Source organism: Mustela nivalis, assembly GCF_964662115.1.
Source record: "Mustela nivalis genome assembly, chromosome: 2".
NCBI lineage: Eukaryota > Metazoa > Chordata > Mammalia > Carnivora > Mustelidae > Mustela > Mustela nivalis.
The window spans coordinates 15,615,284-15,637,649 of NC_139021.1; the positions used below are offsets into that span (position 1 = coordinate 15,615,284).

General features: G+C 48.0%; 1 protein-coding gene across 28 annotated transcripts in view; it reads left to right on the forward strand.

Annotated features, from left to right (window-relative positions):
- The window catches only part of MTSS1 (MTSS I-BAR domain containing 1), a 156,690-nt gene that overhangs the window by 70,788 nt on the left and 63,536 nt on the right, over positions 1-22,366 (forward strand). For 3 of the 28 annotated variants that reach the window (XM_082721710.1, XM_082721713.1, XM_082721716.1), the window contains exon 1: positions 4,179-4,332. The exons of the other annotated variants lie outside the window; for them this stretch is intronic. The gene's annotated coding sequence lies outside the window, so the exon portion shown is untranslated. Of the gene's footprint in view, positions 1-4,178; positions 4,333-22,366 lie in introns of those variants that run through there. 28 annotated transcript variants of the gene reach the window in all.

Consider the following 22,366-nt stretch of genomic DNA (forward strand, 5'->3'; position numbering starts at 1 on the left):
CTATAGTTGGGCTGAATCATCTAACACAAAGCCTATTTTGTAACTAGGTGTTGCATATTTCATGTCATTTACTGGATATCGTACTGAAGGTGACAAAGAGAATGGCTGCGCAGGATGGCTGTCAGTGTATTGGTTGTTGACCTTCGTGATTTTGGGGCTGACTGGTAGCTCCAGCGTCCCACATATGGTTAGCAGGGGAAAGATCCCCACTGAGAATTCTGAGTACATTTTCTAATGTATGTGTATCACTTTTGTACCACTGTAAAGTTCAAAAAATCGTAAGTTGAACCATTATAAATCAGGGGCCTATCTCTAGATAGGTCAGGTTATGCTTATCCCAGAGTAGTCATGGGACTTATGCCTTCTCTTTCTTGGAAATGCCACTGGGACCTCAAAGGGTACCCAGCTGGCAAAGGTCACCTTGCTAGTAGAGACTGAGCCAGGTCAGCATGAAGTATCTCGACTCCTAGAATTCTTGACGTAAGAATATACACCACGCGGTTTAGTGTGAACCTTTGAATGTTTACACATTATGAAACTTGCTTTTCTCAGAATTCTTCAGAATTGTGATTTGCGATTTCTTCTGATCTATGGGAAGGGAAGAACTCTCCCGCTGTATAATTTATTAATGTGCCTTCCATTTTAGACACTATTATTTTCACCTTGAAAAGTGACAGACGGTTGAGAGAATGGATGGGAACATTTGCTTCCGTAATGCTTCTTGAAACAGAGTTTTTTTCCTTCCGAAGAACGCCAGCTCTCTCAAATGCAAACTGGATGGGAGAAGAGGGTCAAACATTTAAAAATAGGTTAAGAGTTCATTTGGCAAAGAGTCTTATCCTCGGGATATTCCTGGCAACTCTCTGCAGGAGTGCTTCGGGCCTGTCCTTCCTTCCTTAGGAATTGAGGCTGCGCTGTTAGCTGGCGGGTCAGTGACGAGGATCCCCTCATCCCCTCATTACCCTCACAGTGAGATGTCTCTGGGAGCATCCTCCTAGCAGCAGAGGATCTAGACGGCAAATAACCTGGGACATCACTGCTCTGCCTGAGACCATGATAGGAAAGAGGGCTTTTCCTGCAGCCAAGGCCATACAGCTATCCTGTGGTGGGCACTCAGGGGATGAATGAGTTAAGATTGTCCACGTTTTCAGCATTCTTTGAGTGCAAGTTACTTCTAGTGGTTCTGTTGGACCTCCCTCAACATTCTCACAGAAGAAAGTCATAGTTGTGGTATCACCTACGAAGAAAAGGGGTATTTTTATTCAAAGTAAATATTACATAGGCCTTTTTAATATTTTTTTAAGCTGGCACATACATCCTTTCCCCTCATATTCTATCAACAACAGTTATAATGAATAAAAACGTACAAAAGATGTAGTATATGAAAAGTTATTAGCCAACCATTTTGTTTCAAGATGGTGGACTAAGCCTCACATTTCCCTTGGGTATAACTTTGAGCTGATACCTTTTTGGACTGGCCCCAACCAGCTGTCCTCTCACAGAGCATTGCTGGGTTTTTCTTGTTGGCCAAGGAATTGATCTGGGCTTTCCCATGAGATCTGCTTTTCTGAATTCCTTTCCCAGTCCTTCTCCACCTGCCTGGTGCACGTGTCCCATCCAGGCATTCCAGAGTTAGGCCGACTCCATGTGTCTGGGCTCAGAACTGAGTATGTGTGGCGTTTTCATCTGTGGATTCCTTTTGACAGTTGTCCCAAAATGGATGGGTAACTCAGGCCGTCACGGGGTCAAGTAGAGTGTGCTGCAGTCAAGTCACAGAGTGAATGAGATCGCAGAGGTGACAGGTGACCTACCACAGGTATCAGGCGGGGGAGGGGAGGCACAGGCTTCAGGGTCTTTAGGGGGAGATTCATGAAAGCAGACTCTGTGAGATCACTCTCTAGAAGCACTTTTCAGCAACCATTGTAGGTTATCTCCATTTTTGTAAGGTTCCCAAGGCTCGCTGTCTTAAAGTGTGTCCATTAGAGGTAGAAGGTGGGGTGGATATATCTAGGACAGAGGCATCCTACACATTTTGTGCTTTACTCCCCGTTAAGAGGCATGCTTTGGTATGTCTGTGATTATCTTCCTCATTTGTGTTTTCTTACGCTCTTCCTTACATCCCAGCTAAGGGTGGGAAGCGGACGCTGGACGGAATTGGTGAGGTTCTGTTGCATTTCCTAGATCTCAGAAATTTGGGGCTTATTGGGTAGAAAGCAGAGTTGTGTTGCCTTTGATAACTGCCTTCATCTTAAATCTTAAAGTATGCATTGGCTGCAAACAGTGGTACCCAAGTAGACAGTGGTGTATGGGTGGTATCAATATTTGAAGAACCCCAGACTAGACATGTAGATTGCAGACCCCCTACCCCCTGCTGTTGCTTGTCTGTGTGACTTCAGGTCACGCACATTCATTTTGTGAGTGGCAGTCTTCTCATCTGTCAAGTTGGACCGTGAGATCTCTTAAGTCCCTGTTCCAGTGAATGAACAGGGAAGTGTGGAACTGTGCATACGCCGTAGCTCCTCCCCCGTGGTAGCCTTTGCTAACTGAAATACCAACGTGCTGTCTTTGTAGGAAGGAATTGTGTTTTTCCTTTGCATTGTTAGAAGGAGCACACTCCCCTGCTCTGTAGGAGTACCCACAGACAATGGTGTAACCGTTGTGGTTACTGGCCTCTTAACGGCTGTCAGGCACTTGAAATGTGACTGGTCTACATGGAGATATATTTTTCAGTGGAAAATACACGACGGAGGGCCCTGGGTGGCTCAGTCAGTTAAGCTCCGGTCAAGAACCCAGAGTCCTGCTTTAGGCTCTCTGCTCAGTGGGGAGTCTGCTTCTCCCTCTGCCCCTCCCCACTGTTCGTGGTCTCTCTCTCTCTAGCATGCTCTGTCTCTTTAATAAATAAAATCTTAAAAAAGAAAGAAAGAATGAAAATACGCTCTGGATTCTAAAGGACTTGAAGTAAAAAAATGGAATTAAAGTATCTCATCAAGTGATTTGTAAGTTGGCTTTGTATTGAAATGACAGTCGTCTAGCTATATTGGGTTAAATAGAACATATTAAGAAAATGAATCCCTCCTGTTTTTTTATGTGGTAACGTGGCCCCAGAAATTTGAAAATTACTCCTGTGGCTTCCGTTGTGGGTTGCATCCTATTTCTCTTGGACAGTGCAGATGTAGAGAAGAAATTCCTACAGAATTTGGAAGAGCTGTTTCCTGAGTCCCATCCAATTATTACAGAGTTTGTGATTCCTAGTGGACGGGGGAATGTAACAGTGGTCAGAGCCTGTGGAAACAGCCCAGAGAGGGTGCCCAAGGCGGGTGACCTTAGAATTGAATTTTGAAGTTGGGGAGTGAAAATCCTTTAAGGAAAGTAGAACGGATAGAATGGGGCTCTCTGACAGACCAGGAACGGGTCTGCCCCCAACCCCCGCCCCTGAAGAGGAATGGGGCTCTGGGCGAGAACCCAAGCGGAGATCGGTCCCCCTGGGACAGTGTGTGCTGCAGCCCTGAGATCGGAATGAATGAGGCCTAGCGAGCAGAAGTCCCTGGGTCCCCTAATCCGGGGGTCAGAGTGACCCCGAGTCAGTGCATTTTCCTGTTGCTGAGCCCCTTGAATGATTTAGCAAGTTCTTCCTGCAGTAGGGTTTTTTTCCTGCTGGGATCCTGTGACCCAGAGGAGAGTCCTGTCCCACAACAGCTGAAATAGCTTCTTTTCTTGGGAAGCCTTTCACATTGTTCTTTATCTGGTCTGTGGTTGCTGGGAACGGCCCTTCCATGACCGGGAAGCTGTAGCAGCCGTTGTGTAGAGGGCAGAACTCTGCAGAAACATTCTTAATGTAACATGTTCACAGTTGGGGTCGTCAATGCCCACCCCCCCCAAAAGAAAAGTCGTGGGGACGGTGTTGGTGGCTAGGGGCCGGGAGCGCGGTTGAGTGTCATTGATGCGCGTGTGCTGAGTGTACTAAAGAAATGCTCTTTGAGTGGGCATGTCAGCCTCCGGTTTCCAGTGTAGGCCTGCGCACGTGACCGACCGCCGCTATCAGCTTACTCTGTGGCATGTTATCAGCTTAAGCCAGATGTCTTTCTGAGAAAGGCTCTTGTTCCCTGCTGCTCTAACACTGACATGCTCGGAGGTGGCTTTTCTCGGGTCATAATTTAAAAAAAATTGCTGTATGCGTGTTTGGGGAATGACTCTGTGAATGAGAAGGGCACACAGTGGTCCAAAGACCGGGACTGAAGTCAGGTAGATTCAACCCAGCGAGTAACAGGAGCAGCGGTTGATGGACACCGGCTTTGGGCCAAGTGCTGTCCTAGCTCATTCTGGTCTCATGGGGTAGGTTACTGTTATTTCCATTTCCCAGATGAGAACCTGGGCTGAGAGATGGGCAGAAGGAGAGGTCAGTTGGCCTCCCCAAGGTCAATGGCTAGGCGATGGCAGATTTGGAATCTGAATTGAGGCCCTAAATAATGGTGGATGTACGTGTACTAACTCCCAAGGACTTGTGGGGCCCTGGGGTTGGGTATGGAGTGGTGGTAAGTCAGATCGTTGTGCCTTAGCTGCCAGCACACAACTCCTTGCCGAGCCTTGGTTTTCCCAGCTTCGACACTGATACTAAACTCTGTGGGGCCCACCGCAAAGGATTTGTATTTAAGATCAGTTGCCCCGAAGCAGGGAAACATGAAGGGAAGGTGGTGGGAAAACCTGGGGTGGTTGAAGGCTGTGTCTGGTTTTGGTTTGCCAATGTCAGAGGCGATGCGGTGGAGTGGTGGTGGGGGGGGTGGATGGGAGAGAGGCTGAGATGTGGCTGCCCCTGGCATAGGACATTGTCATGGTTGGGTGATATTGGGTGTCTGCCCCCACCTTGTCCTGATTATCTCGATTCTCGTCATTGGCCGTGTGCTCCCGCTGGAGTCCCTTCTACACCCGCACGAAACAACAGGAGTGGGATCTCACGGCCCTTGAAAACATCACCTCCTCACAGTGCTGGCTAGCCCATGGTGGTGTGGTTTTGTTACTGTCTGGGGATACCTGTGCTCTTTGCTTTCTCTTAATAAGGTTAAACACACAGTGTTCAAAGACCGACCCTGGGTGGCTAAGCTCTGGGTCTCTTCCATATTCTGAGGCTGCCTGAAATTTGGTACAGAAAGATTCTACCCAGAAACCCTTCATGATATTTTTCCCCAAACACAAGAACTTAAAATCCCGAGCCTTTAACTTTCTGCGACTCAACAAAGAGAGAGCATTGCATCTTTGTTTGGGTTCTGCTGCTCCGAGTCTGTGATCCTTTCTGAGATCGGGGCAGGAGGAGTCGTAATGAGTATCTTAGTAGATTCACATTTGGTGCTCAGGTCGCCATGCCTGGAGAAGGGTGAGTGGTGGGTCGTTGGCATTAATGTTGCACCTTGAGGAATATCAGGTCCAGTTCTAGGGGCTTTTTCTATACGTCATCCTGTCCAGTCCTCAAGACAGCTTCGTGAACTAGGTGTCGACGCCCTAATTGTATAGCCAGAGGCCCGGAGACTATGCCCGAATCTTGTGGTTGTCATAAAAGCTGGTAAGAAGCACAGCCTCTGCTTCAGAGCCCCCGCCCCCTCGGTCCACTGCACCCACTTGCGGGCATTGTTTAGGTAAGGGCTGCTTCCTGCTGATAATGCGGTGGACCTCCTAGAGGTTTCAGGGCTTGGTACCATTTAGGGCACACTTTTCCTGAAAGGCCACAGAGTAAATATTTGACTTTGAAGATTTATTTATTTGACACAGAGAGAGAGATCACAAGTAGGCAGAGAAAGAGAAGAGGAAGCATGTTCCCTGCCAAGCAGAGAGTCTGATGCAGGACTCGATCCCAGAACCCTGAGATCATGACCTGAGCCGAAGGCAGAGGCTTATTAACCCCCTGAGCCACCCACGTGCCCCGAGAGATCCAGCATCTTTAGGGCAGCTATTCAATCCTGTCCTGTACAGCAGAAACAGCCATAGAAAACAGCTAAATGGATGGAGCTGGTTGTATTTCAATAAAACTTTATTTACAACCATAGGCGGGGGCCACGATTGGTCTAATGGCTGTAGTTTGCCAGCTCCTGATTCAGGGTTCAGTCTGAATGGAAATGGCTGTTTATCTCTATTATCTTCTGAGACCTTTTGAAGAATGATGGCAGGTAGCTCACAAAAGATAGGGTAACTTTTGGAGAATCACGAGCCGTTCCTACATGGGGAGATTCTCACAGAGGCTGACGATTGTAGAAACTCCTGGAGGGCAGGCTTGTGTGCACCCCATGTCGCGTGGCCTCCAGAGGTGTCGATAAATAATGGCATTTGCCATCCTGGCAAACTCACAGCCTTGTGATGTCCATTTCACTACAGCCCCTGAGGGGGAGTCTCTCCTTTTCTCTTTTACTTTGTGTTGAAACATCCTGGCCAGGAGCTGAGAATGGCTGCTGTTTGAGGTGAAGGTGGTTCTTGTTTTCTGCATCCTAAGTCTGAGGGGAGGGTGTGGGAGGCTGTAATGATATGAAGAAATGAGAAATTACTTGTGTTAATCCCTCTGAAATTGTCTAAAACACGAAAATGGGGATAGGAGGAGTGGTAACATTACTCACACACACAAGCCTTTTTTTTGTATATTAGAACCTGTTTTACTGAGCGTAAAAACTGCTAAACACAGAAACTTTGATATGAAATAAAGCACCCCCCAAATTCTGTTAAGTAAAAGATTTTAAATTTCGATATTTCCAGATACGAACAACATAATACATACATAAAAGAGAAGTAATATGAAATTATAATTTGAGGTAGTTCTTGAGCATCTAGATAAATTTCCTCTTTTTAAAGAAAATGTGGGTAGTGATGCAGTGGCTTTTTTTAAATTCAAACTCTGTGGAAAATAGCTATTAGCTATGAGCCAGTAAGTTGTACAACCTGTTTATGTAGTGCAAACAGGAGATACAAATTTTCCTTCAGGGTGCTGGGTGGTAGCTTTCTGATGACTGCCTTCTGTATGGAAGGCTTAAAACTCAGGGGCATTTGTTCTTTCAAAGCAGCTGAGCAGCCCTGTTCCCGTCACACCCAGATACCACATACTATTTTCTTGGATTTCTTGCAGGTTGTCTAAACAATGAAAGCATGGATTTAACAGCAGAATGATTTCCTGTATCTGATCGTTTATTCCATTTATGTCACAGAAATGCTGATTAGATGTCAGCCATATTCCTTGTGACACGTTTTCCCAGACCCTCGGCTGTTGAATATGGAGTGGACGCAAACTGAGGTAGCCCAGCCTTCGAGGTAGTGGATTAATTAAGCTTGGGAGCTTGGCCTTGACCGTGTCACAGTAGAAAGAGAAGAAGAAAACCCAGAAGGAGTGGATTCCTGGATTCCTGAAGGAGGCCAGACAAGCTGAGGTGTCAGCATGGCCCGGCTGCTTTCAACATAGGAGTTACGTACAATTTTCTAACAATCTCACGGTCCATTACACATAATTTAAATACTTCATTTTGTTTCTAACTAGACAAATGAAGAGAAGGGGAGACATGGAGCAGGGGCAGTGGGAACCCATTTGCATGAGCGGCTCCAGAAGGGACCCCAGGCTTTGAGACAGGGGGAGAGTCCGAGGCCTTACTGCCCTGAAGGAGGACTAAAGGGTTCTGGTGCAGCTTGGGCTGAGGGCAGAGGAGGAAGCTGGGCTCCTGGGTGCCCGTGTGAGGGTTTTTTCCTGTTTAGGAATAGGAAGAGCTGTTTTCGTTAGAAGCCTAGAGTGCTCGGGGGCCTGGGTAGTCCAGTCGGCAAAGCGCCCGGCTCTTGGTTTCGGCTCAGGTTGTGATCTCAGGGTCCTGGGATCGAGCCCTGCATCGGGCTCTGTGCTTAGCAGGGAGCCTGCTTGAGATTCTCTTTCTCTCTGCCCCTGCTCGTGAGCTTGCGCGTGCATGTACACACACACACATACATACACACAGAGTCTCTAAAAATAAATTTTTTAAAAAAGATTTTATTTATTTATTCGACAGAGAGAGATCACAAGTAGGCAGAGAGGCAGGCAGAGAGAGAGATGAGGAAGCAGGCTCCCCGCCAAGGAGAGAGCCCAATGCAGAGCTCCATCCCAGGACCCTGGGATCATGACCTGAGCCAAAGGCAGAGGCCTTAACCCTCTGAGCCACCCAGGCGCCCCTAAAAATAAATCTTTAAAAGAAAAAAGCTTAGAGTGCTCAAAATAGTAAAATGTACATGGTCATTTCCACTTTCTGGGCACTCGTGATAAAGAGTTTAAGTCAAAGGCTTGGGCTGAAAATTGAAAATCATGCTGAGTCTTAATGGAGAAAATGAGATTGGGGGAAATAGTTAAAAAAAAAAAAAAACCACCAACAACAGAATGATAACCTGTTGTGGTAAATGCTGTGTGCTTTCGACTTGGGATACCGCCGTGTAGCTGCTCCCAGAGACATGGTCCCACTAGCCTCCCTGGGTGTGGGGAAGACCCGTGTGCTTTTGTCCACTGAAGATATGTTTGACCCGCTGACCTGAGACTGTCTCTAGGTCAGGTGTCCCTCAGGCCTCTCACGGGGCCATGTTTTTCTTCCCAGAGTATAGTGCCCCTTTCCCAGGTTTTAGGTATGTTTTCTTAAGCAGTTAAGCTTAGAAATCTCCAGATTTCTAAGTGAAAGCTTTATCTGCTGTGATTCATTTTAAAAAAGAAAAATTTTAAGTTGTGCTATGCTTAGGTCCCCCATAGATGTTTATGGTTGAATGAGTCTGAGTGTGACACACCTGACTTTATCCAGTTCATCTAGGCAGAAATTGTTTTGTAGAAAAATACCTTTAAGTGGGAAGACACAAATTCTGTAAAATGTTTAAAGCCCCCCAGTAGTTACCTGAATCATAAGTAGGAGGCTTGAGTTACCCCATCCCTTTTTTAAATGATCTGCTGACTTCTTTATAATATCCTGTGTGTAGTGTTCAGATGGCAAAGCCTTGCTTACCACCCCTGGAGGGGGGGGTTCCAGTTTGACATAAACCTGTTAAAATTAGGTCTGGGACCCCCTCCCCCCCACCCCCCCACCGCCACCGCCTGCCCCTCAACTTGCTGCTCAATGGACCTGAGGTAGAAACAGCAGGTACGTGTTTAGAAACTACTGTTTAGCAAAGCTGGATTTGCTTTGCTAAAGCTGGATGCTATTTCCTTTTTCCTTTCACTTAGTGAGAAAGATTAATTATGTTTAGAAGATGCTAAATTTACATTTTGGTCATAGGAAAATCACACAGTTTGGAACTCAGATGGTGAATGTGTCAAGATTTGCTTCTTTAAAATCGTTGTGGGATGAAGTTGGTGTGAACAGATTTGTTCATTCGGATTTCTTAGCGAGTGAGCGTCCTGCCATGGTTGGTCACTCTGTAGTGGAGAGTGATCTCCGTGACTTCATAGGACCAAGGCTATATCATAGGTAGCTGAGGCAAAAGAAGACGGACAAAAGGTTGCCAGGGAAACCACCAAAAAGCTATAGAAGTGTGTGTTGCCTACCCATTCAAATGTGGTTTGAAGTTTGGGAAACTCCGGCCACTCCCCAAACCCCACACCCAGCAACACACCAATGATGGTGCATGGGAATGAGCGACACCCATGTGACCAGCTCTTAAAGGAGGTGACCCCAGGCTTAATGTAGCTCAAGCTGTGGGCCTAAGGTGATCCTGTTCTGTTCCTTTCCGTGTGTTCAAGCATTAGCTACTAAGGATGTGCTTTCCGTTCGTTTTCATGGAAATGGGTTGGGGGGCATCTCTGATGTACTTTTTCTCTCTTCATCACACACACTTCATAAACTTTTTTTCCCCCGATTTTTAAAATAAACTCCTTTTACAGAATTTCAAAAACACAGAGCACTTATCTTTTTACAGTGTATAAAACTTACCTGTAATTTCACCATCTGGAAATACTGACATAATATTTTGTACTTCTGCAAATACTTTCCATATTTTCATGTGTATGTATATACATTTCTGGATATACTTTAATTGTGTGACTGCATAATATTTAAATATATTTATATATGACATATGAGGTCTCCAAGCCTTGGCTACAGATTTTAATTTTTAAAGATTTTTTTTGTCTGTTTGTTTTTAGAGAGAGAGAGTGTGTAGCACACGTGCACGCGAACCCACGCACACGAATGGGAGGGAGAGGGAAAGAGAGAATCTCAAGTCCGACTTCCTGCTGAGTGCAGAGCTGGGTGTGGGTCTTAATCTTACAACCTTGAGGTCACGACCTAAGCCAAAACCAAGAGTTGGACGTTTAACCAACTGAGCCACCCAGGCGCCCCTATAGATTGTAATGTTTAAATTATCGTATTGTAATAACTGTTTCATTGTTAGAATAGAAACACTCCTGTGAGCATTGCAGCTCTTTATTGTTGGCTGTACTTTGTTGCCAGCGTTCAGTGTTACAGATGATGCTGGGGCGAGCATTTCTGTGCCTCATTTTATCCCTGGGTCAGGATCCTCAGATGCGATCACTGAGTCAAGGGCACAGGCCTTCCAGGCTTTCGCTCTACATTGCCAAATGCTCCTTTTGGAACGATCTGGATAGTTCATCCCCCACCAGGTGGTGAGGTGTCTCATTAAGATGAAGCATTAACCAGGATTTTTTTTTGCAACTGCCAATTTTACTGTTCAGAGAGCCTTACTTTCTCTTGGTGTTTTTGTTAATCATATAGAGCAGGAGAATGATGGCAGGATCAAAGAGCTATTGTACACGATGTATTCACTAAATGCACCGTTGCATGCACTTGGTTCTCACAACAGCTAACCGAAATAGGATCCCCTATATCCCCATGTAACAGATGGAACAACTGAGACTTAGAGCAACAGCAGGCCATTGACTGTTTTCGTATTGTCTTTTATTTTATTTTTTTTAAAAGATTTTATTTATTTATTTGACAGAGAGATCACAAGTAGGCAGAGAGAAAGGGGGAAGCAGGCTCCCTGCTGAGCAGCGAGCCCAATGTGGGGCTCAATCCTAGGACCCTGAAATCACAACCTGAGCCAAAGGCAGAGGCTTAAGGTACTGAACCACCCAGGCGCCCCTTGTATTGTCTTTTAAAACACAGAAGTGAGGCTGTCCTCAGAGATTCATATTCCCAAATTGGGTGAGTTAATATTTATGTTATTAGCTGAGGAGATGCCTGGAGACTTAAACGTGGTTTTGTTTTGTTTTGTTTTGTTTTTAAAGATTTATTTGTTTATTTATTTGAGAGAGAGAGAGGGACAGAGCATGAGCGGGGGTGCGGAGAGGCAGAGGGAGAAGCAGACTCCCTGCTAAGCAGGGAGCATGATGTGGAACTTGATCCCAGGACCTGAGTCTAAGGCAGACGCTTAACCAAAGATGGGCTCTCAGAAAGAAGATGGAAATTAGCTGAAACTGAGAGGGGTAAGTTGATTTGGGCTCCTGTTTAAAACCGAGGTGGTTTTCTTCCCAGAGTATAGAGTCCCCCTCCCAGGTTTGAGCTATGGCTTTCTAAGCACTTGGAGCTTTTGTAAACAAAAAATCCTTAGTGTGTGAATGCTTTATCTGCTGTGACTGATTTAAAAACAAACAAAACTTAAGATATGCTATGCTTAGGGCCTTTCTCTCCATTTCTGCCTCTTTTCCATTCATATCCCTTCTGTCACTGAAAGCATGTATCCGGCACCTGCTTCATTTCAGGATTTAAACATCTTTCCAGTTAACTGTGCCATTTAGCACATGCGAAGTACTTGAAACCAAACCACATGGTAGTCCTTCAGGAACGATTTCCTTTTTAATTTTTGAGACTTGCTGTTTATTGAAAACTGAAGGTAAATCAGTTACCTTTATGCTGGATTTAGCCATCTGTACATTTCTTCGTGACACCCGTACTAATATTGCTTCCTTCTCAATAACTACATTTGAAAAGAAGGGGGGGGCATTTATCTCTCAGTGACTCGGTTCCTTTCTTGAACATCCAAGACTGATGCTTTCTTCATTCTCTTCTGCTTGTCTCTAGTCTTCCTTTCCCCTCTCTATGCTCATTGGTAAAAGTGGAATTCATTCGTCTTGGGGTAGGAAAACTGATTCAGGACATAGCTTCTTGATTCATTGGTTTGGGCCATTTGAGCCAAACAAGTTACTAAGTTGGAGAGTTTTTAGTTCCTCCACCGGGCCATTTATCCGTCTCTTGGGCTGTCCGTCTGTCCATCCATCCATCCTCACCCACTTTGAAGTATGTTGCTAGGTGCTGTGGAAGGAAAGTGCGTAAGACAGAGAAAGAACTCATATTTGTTGAGCAGCTTTGTGTTTCACGGCCACGGTTGAGAGCTTTTTATATATTCTTATTTAATTTTTGATGCTGCTGCATGAGAAATTGCTCTGCTTGCTGATGGAAACTTTCACCAGGTGTTTGTCCCAAGGTGCTAATGGGTGAATGTGATCAAAGCTCTCTTATCTGGCCTCCAGGGGGCCTGCTGGCCTTTGTGACTGCTGCTCTCTGTCCTGGGGGCCTCTGGGGGCTGGGATTGCTCCCTCCCAGTGAGTGCTGTGCTTACTGGGCAGTTGTGTTTTTTGCCCTCCAAACTTGTTTTTGCCACTTGCTCTTGCTTTTTGTGATTATGTAATTGAGTGAAGTATTACGTAAACTGATGAAATCTGAGTGTGAAGAGAAGTTGTTTTTCTGAAAACTACATTGTGTGTTTTGGAAGGACTTGAAAAGTAACTGTTAAAAAAAAAAATTTCCTGGGGTGCTTGGGTGGCTCAGTCAGTTAGGGGTCCGACTCTTGATTGCAGCTTAGGTCATGATCTCGGGGTTGTGGGATTGAGCCCCGTGTCGGGCTCAACTCAGAGTCTGCTTGCTCCCCTCCATCCATTCCTCCCCTTGTTCTTTCTCTCTTTCTAAAATAAATAAATGAATCTTTAAAAAAAAATTCCTGTCGTTTTAGGTGTGGTTAAGATGCATCAGTATAAATAAACAAGGGGCATGGTGGTGGTTAAAATCTAGGAGGATTCTTCTCTTTACAAGTTAGCGAAACCCTCCTTGAAGGAAGTTGCCCTGAGACCTTGTGGGTGTGGTTTTTGCTGGAAAGACCATAGAACTTCAGTCAGCAGATCCATCCTCAAAAGAAAAGACCTTGGGGGGAAAAAAAAAAGACCTTGGCTGTTCATCACAAGATTGGGGAATGAATGTTTAAAGTCAATTGTCTAAGGTGTGTATATTTCATTTCTGAGTCCTTTCCTGCTCTGCCTTCTTAAAATAAACAGCCATCGCATCAGACAGGATAGTCTTTCGGCCAAACGGGAGTGACTGCCTTTCTCCGCCTCACCTCCGGTGGCTTGGTGGGAAATGCGCCAGAGGGTGAAGAGTGGTGAGCGGGCTGGGAGCAAAAGAGCTGCGTCCTTCTCCCAGCTTCACCCACCTACCAGCTGGGAGACCCAAGGGAAACCACTCAGTTTCCTCATCTGTAAAATGGGAGGGTCCCGCCCTGGAGTTGGGGAGGGTCCAGCTGGTACACAGTGTGTGTGAAAGCACTTTCCCACATGGTGGGTGCTCATCAAATGTCAGCTGACTATGGTAGGCTCATTATGCCGGTCTCTCTTTATTATGTTCCTCTTATTCACTAATACAATTAGGAGTTATGGGGAAAAGAAGTGCCCCCCAAAATCCTACTCGATGAGAATTTGCAGATTCCAAGTTTACAAACATTTAGACTGTAACTGTTTTTTTTTTTTTTTAAAGATTTATTTATTCACGTTTGAGAGAGAGAGTGAGAATGCACTCACTAACGGGGAAATGGGCAGAGGGAGAGAGAATCCCAAGCAGACTCCCTCCTGAGCATGGAGTCTGACACGGGGCTCGATCCTGAGACCCTGAGATCATAATCTGGGCTGAAATAAGAATCAGACACTGAGCCGACGGATCCACCCGTGCGCCCCTACACCATGATGGTCTTCACGCTGTGTAGACAAGAAATCCAGGAAGCAAGTCAGTACTCATGGCAAAGATTGTCTGATAGCATGTGCTCGTACAGCACGGGGAGAAGCTTGTCGACACACTTTTATTAGAAATTTATACCTTCATTAAACAGGTGTTCTAGCCCTTCTGCCTACCAACACCTGTTTAACCTGCCTCATTACCGTAGATGCATTTCAAAACCAGAAGTCCTTTTCTTTTTACACTGTAGAGATCGTACTTGCCTTCAACCTTTTGATGAATTCAGATTGGTTTTCTCTGTTCATTAAAATTCTTTCCCTTGTAGGGGCTGTTTCGGTATTTCCAAAATGATATTTATCATTCGTTTGCTTGTAACATGAAAGTAATAGTTCTGGTGGTGAAGAAGATCATTCTCCTCTTTCCCTTGCCCCTTCTTTTGTGGCCTCAAGGTCCTTGTCACCCGCCTGTGTCCTGACCACAGTGGTAGGAAATAGGTCTGTTATGGGTGTTGATCTAAAAACTCCTAGGTTATTAAAAGGGAAGCATGTGGGGGATATTTCCGCTTCATGCTTGAGTGGTGGTAATTAGCTCTGTGGCCTTTTCTGATTCTCTGGGAGCTCGAGGAGAACAGAAGTGCTCTAAGGACCAGGTGTGTGCTGCTTTCTGCATGGACCCTCCCGTTTCCTGACCGGGTCCCCCAGGGCTCGGGGCTCCGCCAGGAAAGGAACTTGGGAAGTGGAATGTCTGTGTGTGACCCCCCTTTCCTGTTTCAGATGGGACTCTTCTCATTCCAGGCTTATTTTTGGATGATTTGGACTTCCTCTGAAGCTCCACTCAGCAGCCTTACTAAATTCTTAGGTGGGGCCCGTCAGGGGTAGCAGATTTGATCACAAACATTTCTGTGTTTCCTCTTGACTCTCTCTTCTCCACTGATTGAAGAAGAAGACCCTGAAAGCTGGGCAGCAGTGTTCAAGCTTTTTAAGCCTTTTGTAGTTTAAGAAATTTGAAATTTCCTTGGCTTTGTACACAATAAAAGAATTTTGATTAATGTCTTGATTTGATCTATTGTCAGAGACTGTTCTCCATCTTACATGGTAATACCATGACGGGAGTCTGGGACATTTTCCCTAAAAAGATACAGAAATCAGAGTTTTATGAGAAGGAGCAGACCCCATAGGGAACGTTTCTCAGGTGATTCCTATTATGTACAGTAAAATTTGGGAAACTCTGTCCGCCTCCTAACTAGAATTAATCTCCCTCCTCCAAACTCCCCAGCCTGTTTCCCCTCGTCCATTCGTCTAACGTGTGTGTAAGCCGCCTCTGAGAGCAGACGGCCTTTGAGGGCAGGTTCAGCCTGACTTGGTGTCCCGTTCCCACAGCCGTTTTCCCACGTGGCTTCAGCAAACGTTTGCACAAAATGAGAGAATGAGCCAGTACATCCATCAGAAATGTCCCCATGAAAACCAGCGCTGTAATTTTTAGGGGCAGGTCACCCTTTGGCTGGAAGACTCCTCAGAATAACGCGACTCTGGCGGAAGAGTCTGAGGCCCGCACATGACACATTATTTGACACCGACGCTCCGCTCCTGCCAGAATGTGCGTGGAGATGGCCGACCACCTGCTTCCAGCAGGCCACAGCATGAAACGGCAGCTGGGCCTCAGCTGGGGGTTTGCAAATGTCCCGACCCCTCCCTCCTGCACTTCTGCAAGTGTTCAGCGCTCAGCTGCCCATACCAAGCCCACCTACAGCCCGCCCACACAGAGCCCCATGCTCTGCTTTCCGCTTCCCCTGGGAGAGGGGCCTTCCTGGAGCTGCACTCCCCGCCCCCCTTCCCAGACCCCAGCCTACAAGGCTCCTCCCCTGGACATCTCTCCCTCCGGACTAGCTGTGGGTGACTTCAGAGTCCTCATCCAAAACCTCCCTTGGTTCTGTTTCCTGCCCTGGTTACTGCCCCATTTCCCTTTTCCAAAATAGACCCTCGGGTTGGACTGGGTGGATAAGTAAGTTCATTTTAAAATCTAGCTGTCAGAATGACCGTGTCCCAGGGGCTGCCCTGCGGAAAACTTTTGGGAGGCAGGCCCCCCGAGTTAATAATCCTTTGTTACATTGGCCTAGTATTTGTGGTGTCTCAAAACATGTTTGGTGGAAAAGAAGGAAAGGGAAATCTGACCGGAGCGCCGATTACATCCAGATCCAGAACCTTCTCGGAGGCTGTGAGGCTGGGTGCTTAAAACCCCGGGGAGCCTGATGAGGGATCTGCTAACCTTTGTGTCTTTCAGCCTTAACGACTTAACTCATTCAGATACCTGGTGCATGTAGCGGGGTGTTTTATTTGGCCCCGGGTGAGAATATTGAGACGAGGTAACGCTCCTCCTTATTTTGTTTCGCAGCCGGACGGAAAGCGTGCTAACCCATCTAATAAAATGGAAATCGGGGAGTCATAAATTAAGTTGGATTCCACCTAAAAATAGGGCAGTTGCGTCAGAGACCATGGCTGCTCAGGACATCCGTTCAGCTGCAATGGTTGAGCCCGTGCTGTCCCCCAGATCTTGCAGGACAGAGGGCGAAGACGAAACAGCCACTGTTTCCTCAGGCAGCTTAGCTCGGCAGTTCGGAGATAAGCAGGAAGCTGCTCTTCAGAGTAGCCGACAGTGATGAAGATTGTCAGGGACTCTGGTTGGGCGGGGCCGGGGGGGGTATGGGAGATTTTATAGGAACAGGTGTTTGGGCATTTGGCTAGGCTATGTCGGGCATCGCCCATTTCTCTGTTTACGTAGACATTTACAGCTGAGCTGTGCAGCAAGGATGTCCTGAGTCTTCTCAACTTCAGGGACCACGGCCGTGCTGCTGGGACTAGCGGGCGTGCGGTCTGGAGGGGGCAGCCGTGCCTGGTGATTCCCCTGGCGCCCTCCCTTCTCCCACCTTGCAAGTTTCTTTTCCAGGCGGACTAGAGCACCTCTGTCCTGTGGCTCATCCTTCCTTCTGTCTTTTTAACCCCAAAGTGAAGTTTTATTTATGGGAAGAAAGAGGGAGGGGGAGGGAACTGGTGTCCGGATGGTAAAGACCTGGGAAGAATGTGTAATGTTCCCTTTTAGTGGATGGGGCACCGACAGTCAAGAGTTTATTATTCTGTAAAACTACAAAGTTCATTAGGACTTTTAAAAAAGTCATTTGCTCCCATTTAAGGTTCTCACAGAGAACAGCACTTGTCAGACTAATGTGCATAGGAATTACCTGACATCTTGTAAAAGTCAGGTTCTGATCCAGCAGGTGTTGGGGGGGCCGGGGGGGGGCGGGGAATGCTGCATGGCCTTGAAGCTTCCTGGGGAGGGGCTGAGGCTGCAGATCCAGGGACCACACTCCGAATACCAAGAATACCAACGGTACGGATTGTACATCTGCTGGGTGGTGGTTATGCTCTCTGTACCAGCCACAGGGCAGAAAAAGGATTTAGATCAAGGCAGTGTAAAGGTTTGCTGCTCTCGTCAGTTGGTCATGAAAATCGGGCTGGTGACTTTTATTTTCCAGTTGTTATGACCTCTTTGGTGTCCTTGGTGACAGATCGAGATCTCTTCATGTTTGTAAATATTTATACTTGGCGGTTTGACAGCCTAGAGAAGAGAGGCGTGAGGAAACATGGGGAGGGGGGGGAATGGGGACTTTTTATAGCTCCCATTTTAAGTAAAGACCTGCTTACTGGTCTCAGTACTGTTTATGATCAGAGAGACTGATGGACTCTCAAGCAGAAGGACCGCTTTTCTCCAGGCTCCTTCAGAACCTAGGTAGAGAACATTGCCCTTTTGTCATTTTGAATAAGTTAGATCTTCATACACAAATTTAGATCCGGATCACACCTTGAAGTGTGAGAGAAGGAATGACATCTGTTTGGTAGCTAATTCCACTTGGCTCCCTCAGCTCCACCTGGCCACCGCTGAGAATTTGGGGGCTACCTCTTGAGAACCACCATCAGAACTTGATGCAATATCAAATTAGAATCAACAAATGTTATTTTTAAAAACCTCTTAAAAATTTTTTTTAGGAGATTTTATTTATTTATTTGACAGAGAAAGAAAGAGATCTCAAGTAGGCAGAGAGGCAGGCAGGGGTGGAGGGAGCAGGCTCCCCACTGAGCAGAGAGCCCGGTGCTGGCACGATACCAGGACCCTGAGATCATGACCCGAGCTGAAAGCAGAGGCTCAATCCACTGAGCCACCCAGGTGCCCCGAAAACCATTTACTATGATAAGTTCTCGTGCACTGAGAGTGGACCTAATTTTTTCCCTTGAGCGGTAAGAGTCAGAACCAAGTCTTGGGACCAGGGAGGGTGACAAAGCCGCTCAGTACTGTTTATGATCAGAGAGACTGATGGACTCTCAAGCAGAAGGACTGCTTTTCTCCAGGCTCCTTCAGAACCTAATTCTGAATGTTGCCCTTAAAATAGGGGTTCTCAAAAGGTCTTGCCCAACAATAGGTTTATTAAAGCATTGGCTCCTAAGACAACGGCCCACCATTTGGTTGGAGAAATTCCAAGTTTGTAGCAAGAGCCACCTTATTTTTACCGACTTTTGTTTGCAGTATGTGTGTGCTGATAAAAGGCAGCGTGGACAGGCACGTTCCTTACCCTTTCTCCCTGTTCTGTTTGCTTTCTGTTAAAACCAAACCAGACAAACAAGAGCGCCTCCCAGCAACTCCAGATCTGTCACTCCAAGGAGTGGGGGAGGGGGTGGGCAGTGCTGGGAGCCTCTGCCTTTGAAGCACTGTGGGTTTATACCCTAAAGAGTAGAGCCACCCAGGGGCATGGTGGGGTTGGACGTGGCGTGGCGTATAGGGGCGTGGTGCTGAACAGGACTGAGCTGTAGAGACACAGCTGGTAGACCCAGGGCTTTCATGAGAAGAACTTGAGATCTGGTTTGGGGAGTGAAGTGGACAGTTCAGGGCCAGGTGCGCGGTGTGGTGCAAAGGTCAGAATAGGATCTGACCTAGGCAGAGGTGTGGGGACCCTGTTGCGTAGACCCTACCTTTGCTTTGTGTGTGTACGTGCCTCCAGTGCCCTGAAGGGCTCCTCTGTTGTGCAATTGGTGTGTTGTGTTTGCCCGCCCTGAAAGTAAAGGACATTTTGTGTCACTGGGGATATTTCTAGGTCAAGGTCGTGTGACCTGTGGTCTGTGCTGCCGTCAGGACTTCCAGCAGTGGCAGCTTGCTGGAATCAGGGTCCGGAATGGCTGGCCTGCCCCCCCGCCACTGGCTTCCTTGCCTTTGACTTCAGTGCCCCGTCTGTGAGGTTGCTTTAGGCTCCTTGGGGTGCCGGCTGACCAAATGTTTAAGCAGCACCATTAGTCATCGTTTCCTTTCCTTCTACAAGTGTGTCTTTGGTGCCAAGCGTGGTTGGCTGTTCTCTGCCACCGCCGCAGCTGTGTTAAGTGGCGTGTTTAAGAACACGCTGGCGAGGCAGCACACTGCGCCGTCCCGCAGGCTCCGGAGTGCCATGGCTACAGGTGATGACGGGGACAAGAGGCGAAATCTGGTGACCTGGGCTCTGCCTTCAAGTGTTGATGACCACAGCCAGCCACTATTTTGTGTTTCTCGTGACCCATTTTGTGCTCAGTGTCTTTCCCTGCATTATTGGTTTACTGGTATTTTACCTTGTAAGTCAGATCTGCTTTACAAGTGAGAGGAGTGCAAGCGGCCAAGCTTGCTCTGGGCCACATACAAGGAAGTAATAGTGCCGGAACCAGAACCCAGATTTTTTTGATCCCAAGCCCTGTGCTCTATCTAGATCAGCACTTCTCAGACTGTAAAGTGCTTGCGAGTCACCTGGGTCTTGCGGAAACGCAGGTGGGATGTGGGGGCAGGAAGCCTGGAGTGGGGCTCCCAGATCTGCTGCCCGCCCGTGGGTCCTCCTGTGGAACAACGGTCTACACCACCTGGTATCTGGCTTAATTTCTTCTGAATCTCCCTTCCAGTACCTGTAAACCAACAAGATCAGTTACTGCATGTCCCTTCTTCCTTAGTATCACCAGGAGAAACCCGACTGTAAATGTGAAATCTCTGTGAGGACAAATACTGGGAATTTTCCAGGGCCTTTTGTGCCCCTCCCCTTCAGTTCTTTCTGAACATCCTCTCCTTCCAGTTCTTTCCCTCTGGCCCTGCTCCTGCCTCTTGTTACCGTTATCCCTCCTGAGTGATGGACAGCCGACCGCGTCACGGGGGCCCCCTTGTCTGCTGATGGCTTTGTTGAAGGAAAGCCTCATGTGCATAATGTGTTTGGAAAAAAGGTGACAGCTGAAATGGAGAGGAAAACTTGGGGCTTGCCTAGAAAGGGAGTTTTCAGTTGTTGGGATGATTCACCGAGGAAGGGAGGGGAAGCCTTGCTGGTTGGAGTCTGGTCGAAGGGAGGCTCTGGTCGGGCAGGCTGAGTCGAGGGCCGGATGTCTGTGTTGGGATGGAAACAGGGCCCGCCCGGCCTCCACCGGGACAGGAGGACAGGAGGACACTCGCCTCGGAGGCCGACTGGCTGTCTCAGGGCCCGGGCTCAGAGGAGCTCACACTTGGGGGCTCTTGTAGGAGGGGCATCCCCAAAGCCCAGCTCTCCTGTGGTCCAGCGGGCAGACCGTGGGCACCCGACAGGGGGACCTGAGAGCAGACTCTCCAGCCCTAGCCTTCTGTAGCTGTGTGACTGGAAGTGACCGGCCCTCCCCGAGTCTCCCAGTTCCTCATCTGTAAAACAAGGATAATAACAACACGTCCTCACTGGGTTGTTGGAAGACTTAACACGGATTAATGTGTGTACAAGGCTTAGGTCTGGGCCCCGCTCCGGAGTGCTCCATGTAAGCTACCTCTCGCTCCCGGTTCCTTGCCTTCCTTGCCTCCACGGACCTTCCTGGTGGGTACAAGGTTCCTGTAGATCGTCTAGGATTGCACAGGAGACATAGATGTTACTGTCCCAGTGTGCCAGTGCACGGGCTCTGACGTATGGACTTCGGAGCTGGGTTCCCTCTGCGTTGGAATCCTAGGCTCACCCATGTAGGGCGACTTTCTCGTATTCTCAGGCTCCCCGTCTTTGAAATGGAGGGGAGGGGACATCCCACTTGCCTCAGAGGCCTGCCCTAAGTCAGGATTGCTTGAAATTACGTCAAGTGCTCCTTGCAGCTTCCGGCCCTCCATGTGCACCTCGTCAGAGGAATCTCTTAGCTCATAAAATGCCTGTAACTGGAGGTTTGGTAAGTTCCTCCTCGTCGGTGGGGAGAGAATCCCCTTTGGGGCCGGTGCACCCTGACTGCCCTGTTGTGCCGGACTGCAGATGTGATGGCGAGTGAGCCCTGGCTCCTCCAGATTCTGCCTCAGGGACGATGTGCCCTTTCCCGAGCCCATGCTTGTAGGGGCCCGTGGGGGAGGGAGCCGGGGGGTCCTGCTGGGCTCACCTGCAGTCCCGGGTTCCTCGGGTGCGCTGTGGGGAGCAGGAGACACAGCCTTCCGGCTAATCAGGGTCATAAATGCCAGCCCTCAGCTGAGTGAGTGTCCTGCTGCTGGTTTGTGTCGTTGGATTGAGTATCCTGTGGCAGTGGTTTAATTGGAAGAGATAATTGGTGCTGTGCTCTGGGGAGCATGATCCGAGAGCGAGAAGGCCAGGAGCCTCTAGGCTGATGGCGCTCACGCTTGCTGATGGTGACGGAAGCACGCCTCTGGCCCCTGCTGAGCTTTTAGCGTCTGCTCCTTTGGTGACCTGTGCTGTACGGTGCACCCTTGCTCGTGTTCCGGCCACGGGAAGTCCGTAGAAAACAGCAATGTCCCTGTTTTCTTTCCACAGAGCAGTTCACGTTGCTTTCCCGTGTTGCTTTCCCTGGCTCCCTGTTGCCTGTGGAAGTTTTGACTCCCGGCCTGGCACCTGATGTCCTCCTCCAGGACCCGCTCAGCGGTGCCTGGGGGGCCCATGACTCTGCTGGGGCTCTGATCGCATTCTGCCCTCTCTGGGACAGCTACCTGGCACCCTCTGGTCTTCCCGGTTCCATGTCACCTCCCCTCCCAGGCTGTGGCTTTGTGTTACGGGGAACTTCAGAATGGGGACTGGAATCTGATGGTTCGGGTTTGAATCCCGGCCCCAACATGTTCATGTTTTGTGACCTTGGAGAAGTGACTTAACCTCTATGAGCCTGAGCCTTTCCCTTTATGAAGTAGAGGGCGCCTGCCTTGTGGGCTCATGAAGAGGAAGTGCCAAGTGCCTAAACGCACACAGGGGTGCTCAGTAAGTAGTAGCTCATGCAATGATTATGCTCCATTTTCTTCCTGAGGACCAGCCCTCATCCTTGAGTGCCAACAGAATAACTTCACTGCACCAGTTTTAGATAGTTTAAGATGACTCCAGGTCTTCAGACAGCTCAAAGGCACCACAAAGACACGTAGGTCAGAGGTCGGAGATGCCAGGGAGTGGGAAAAGAGAGAAGCACAGC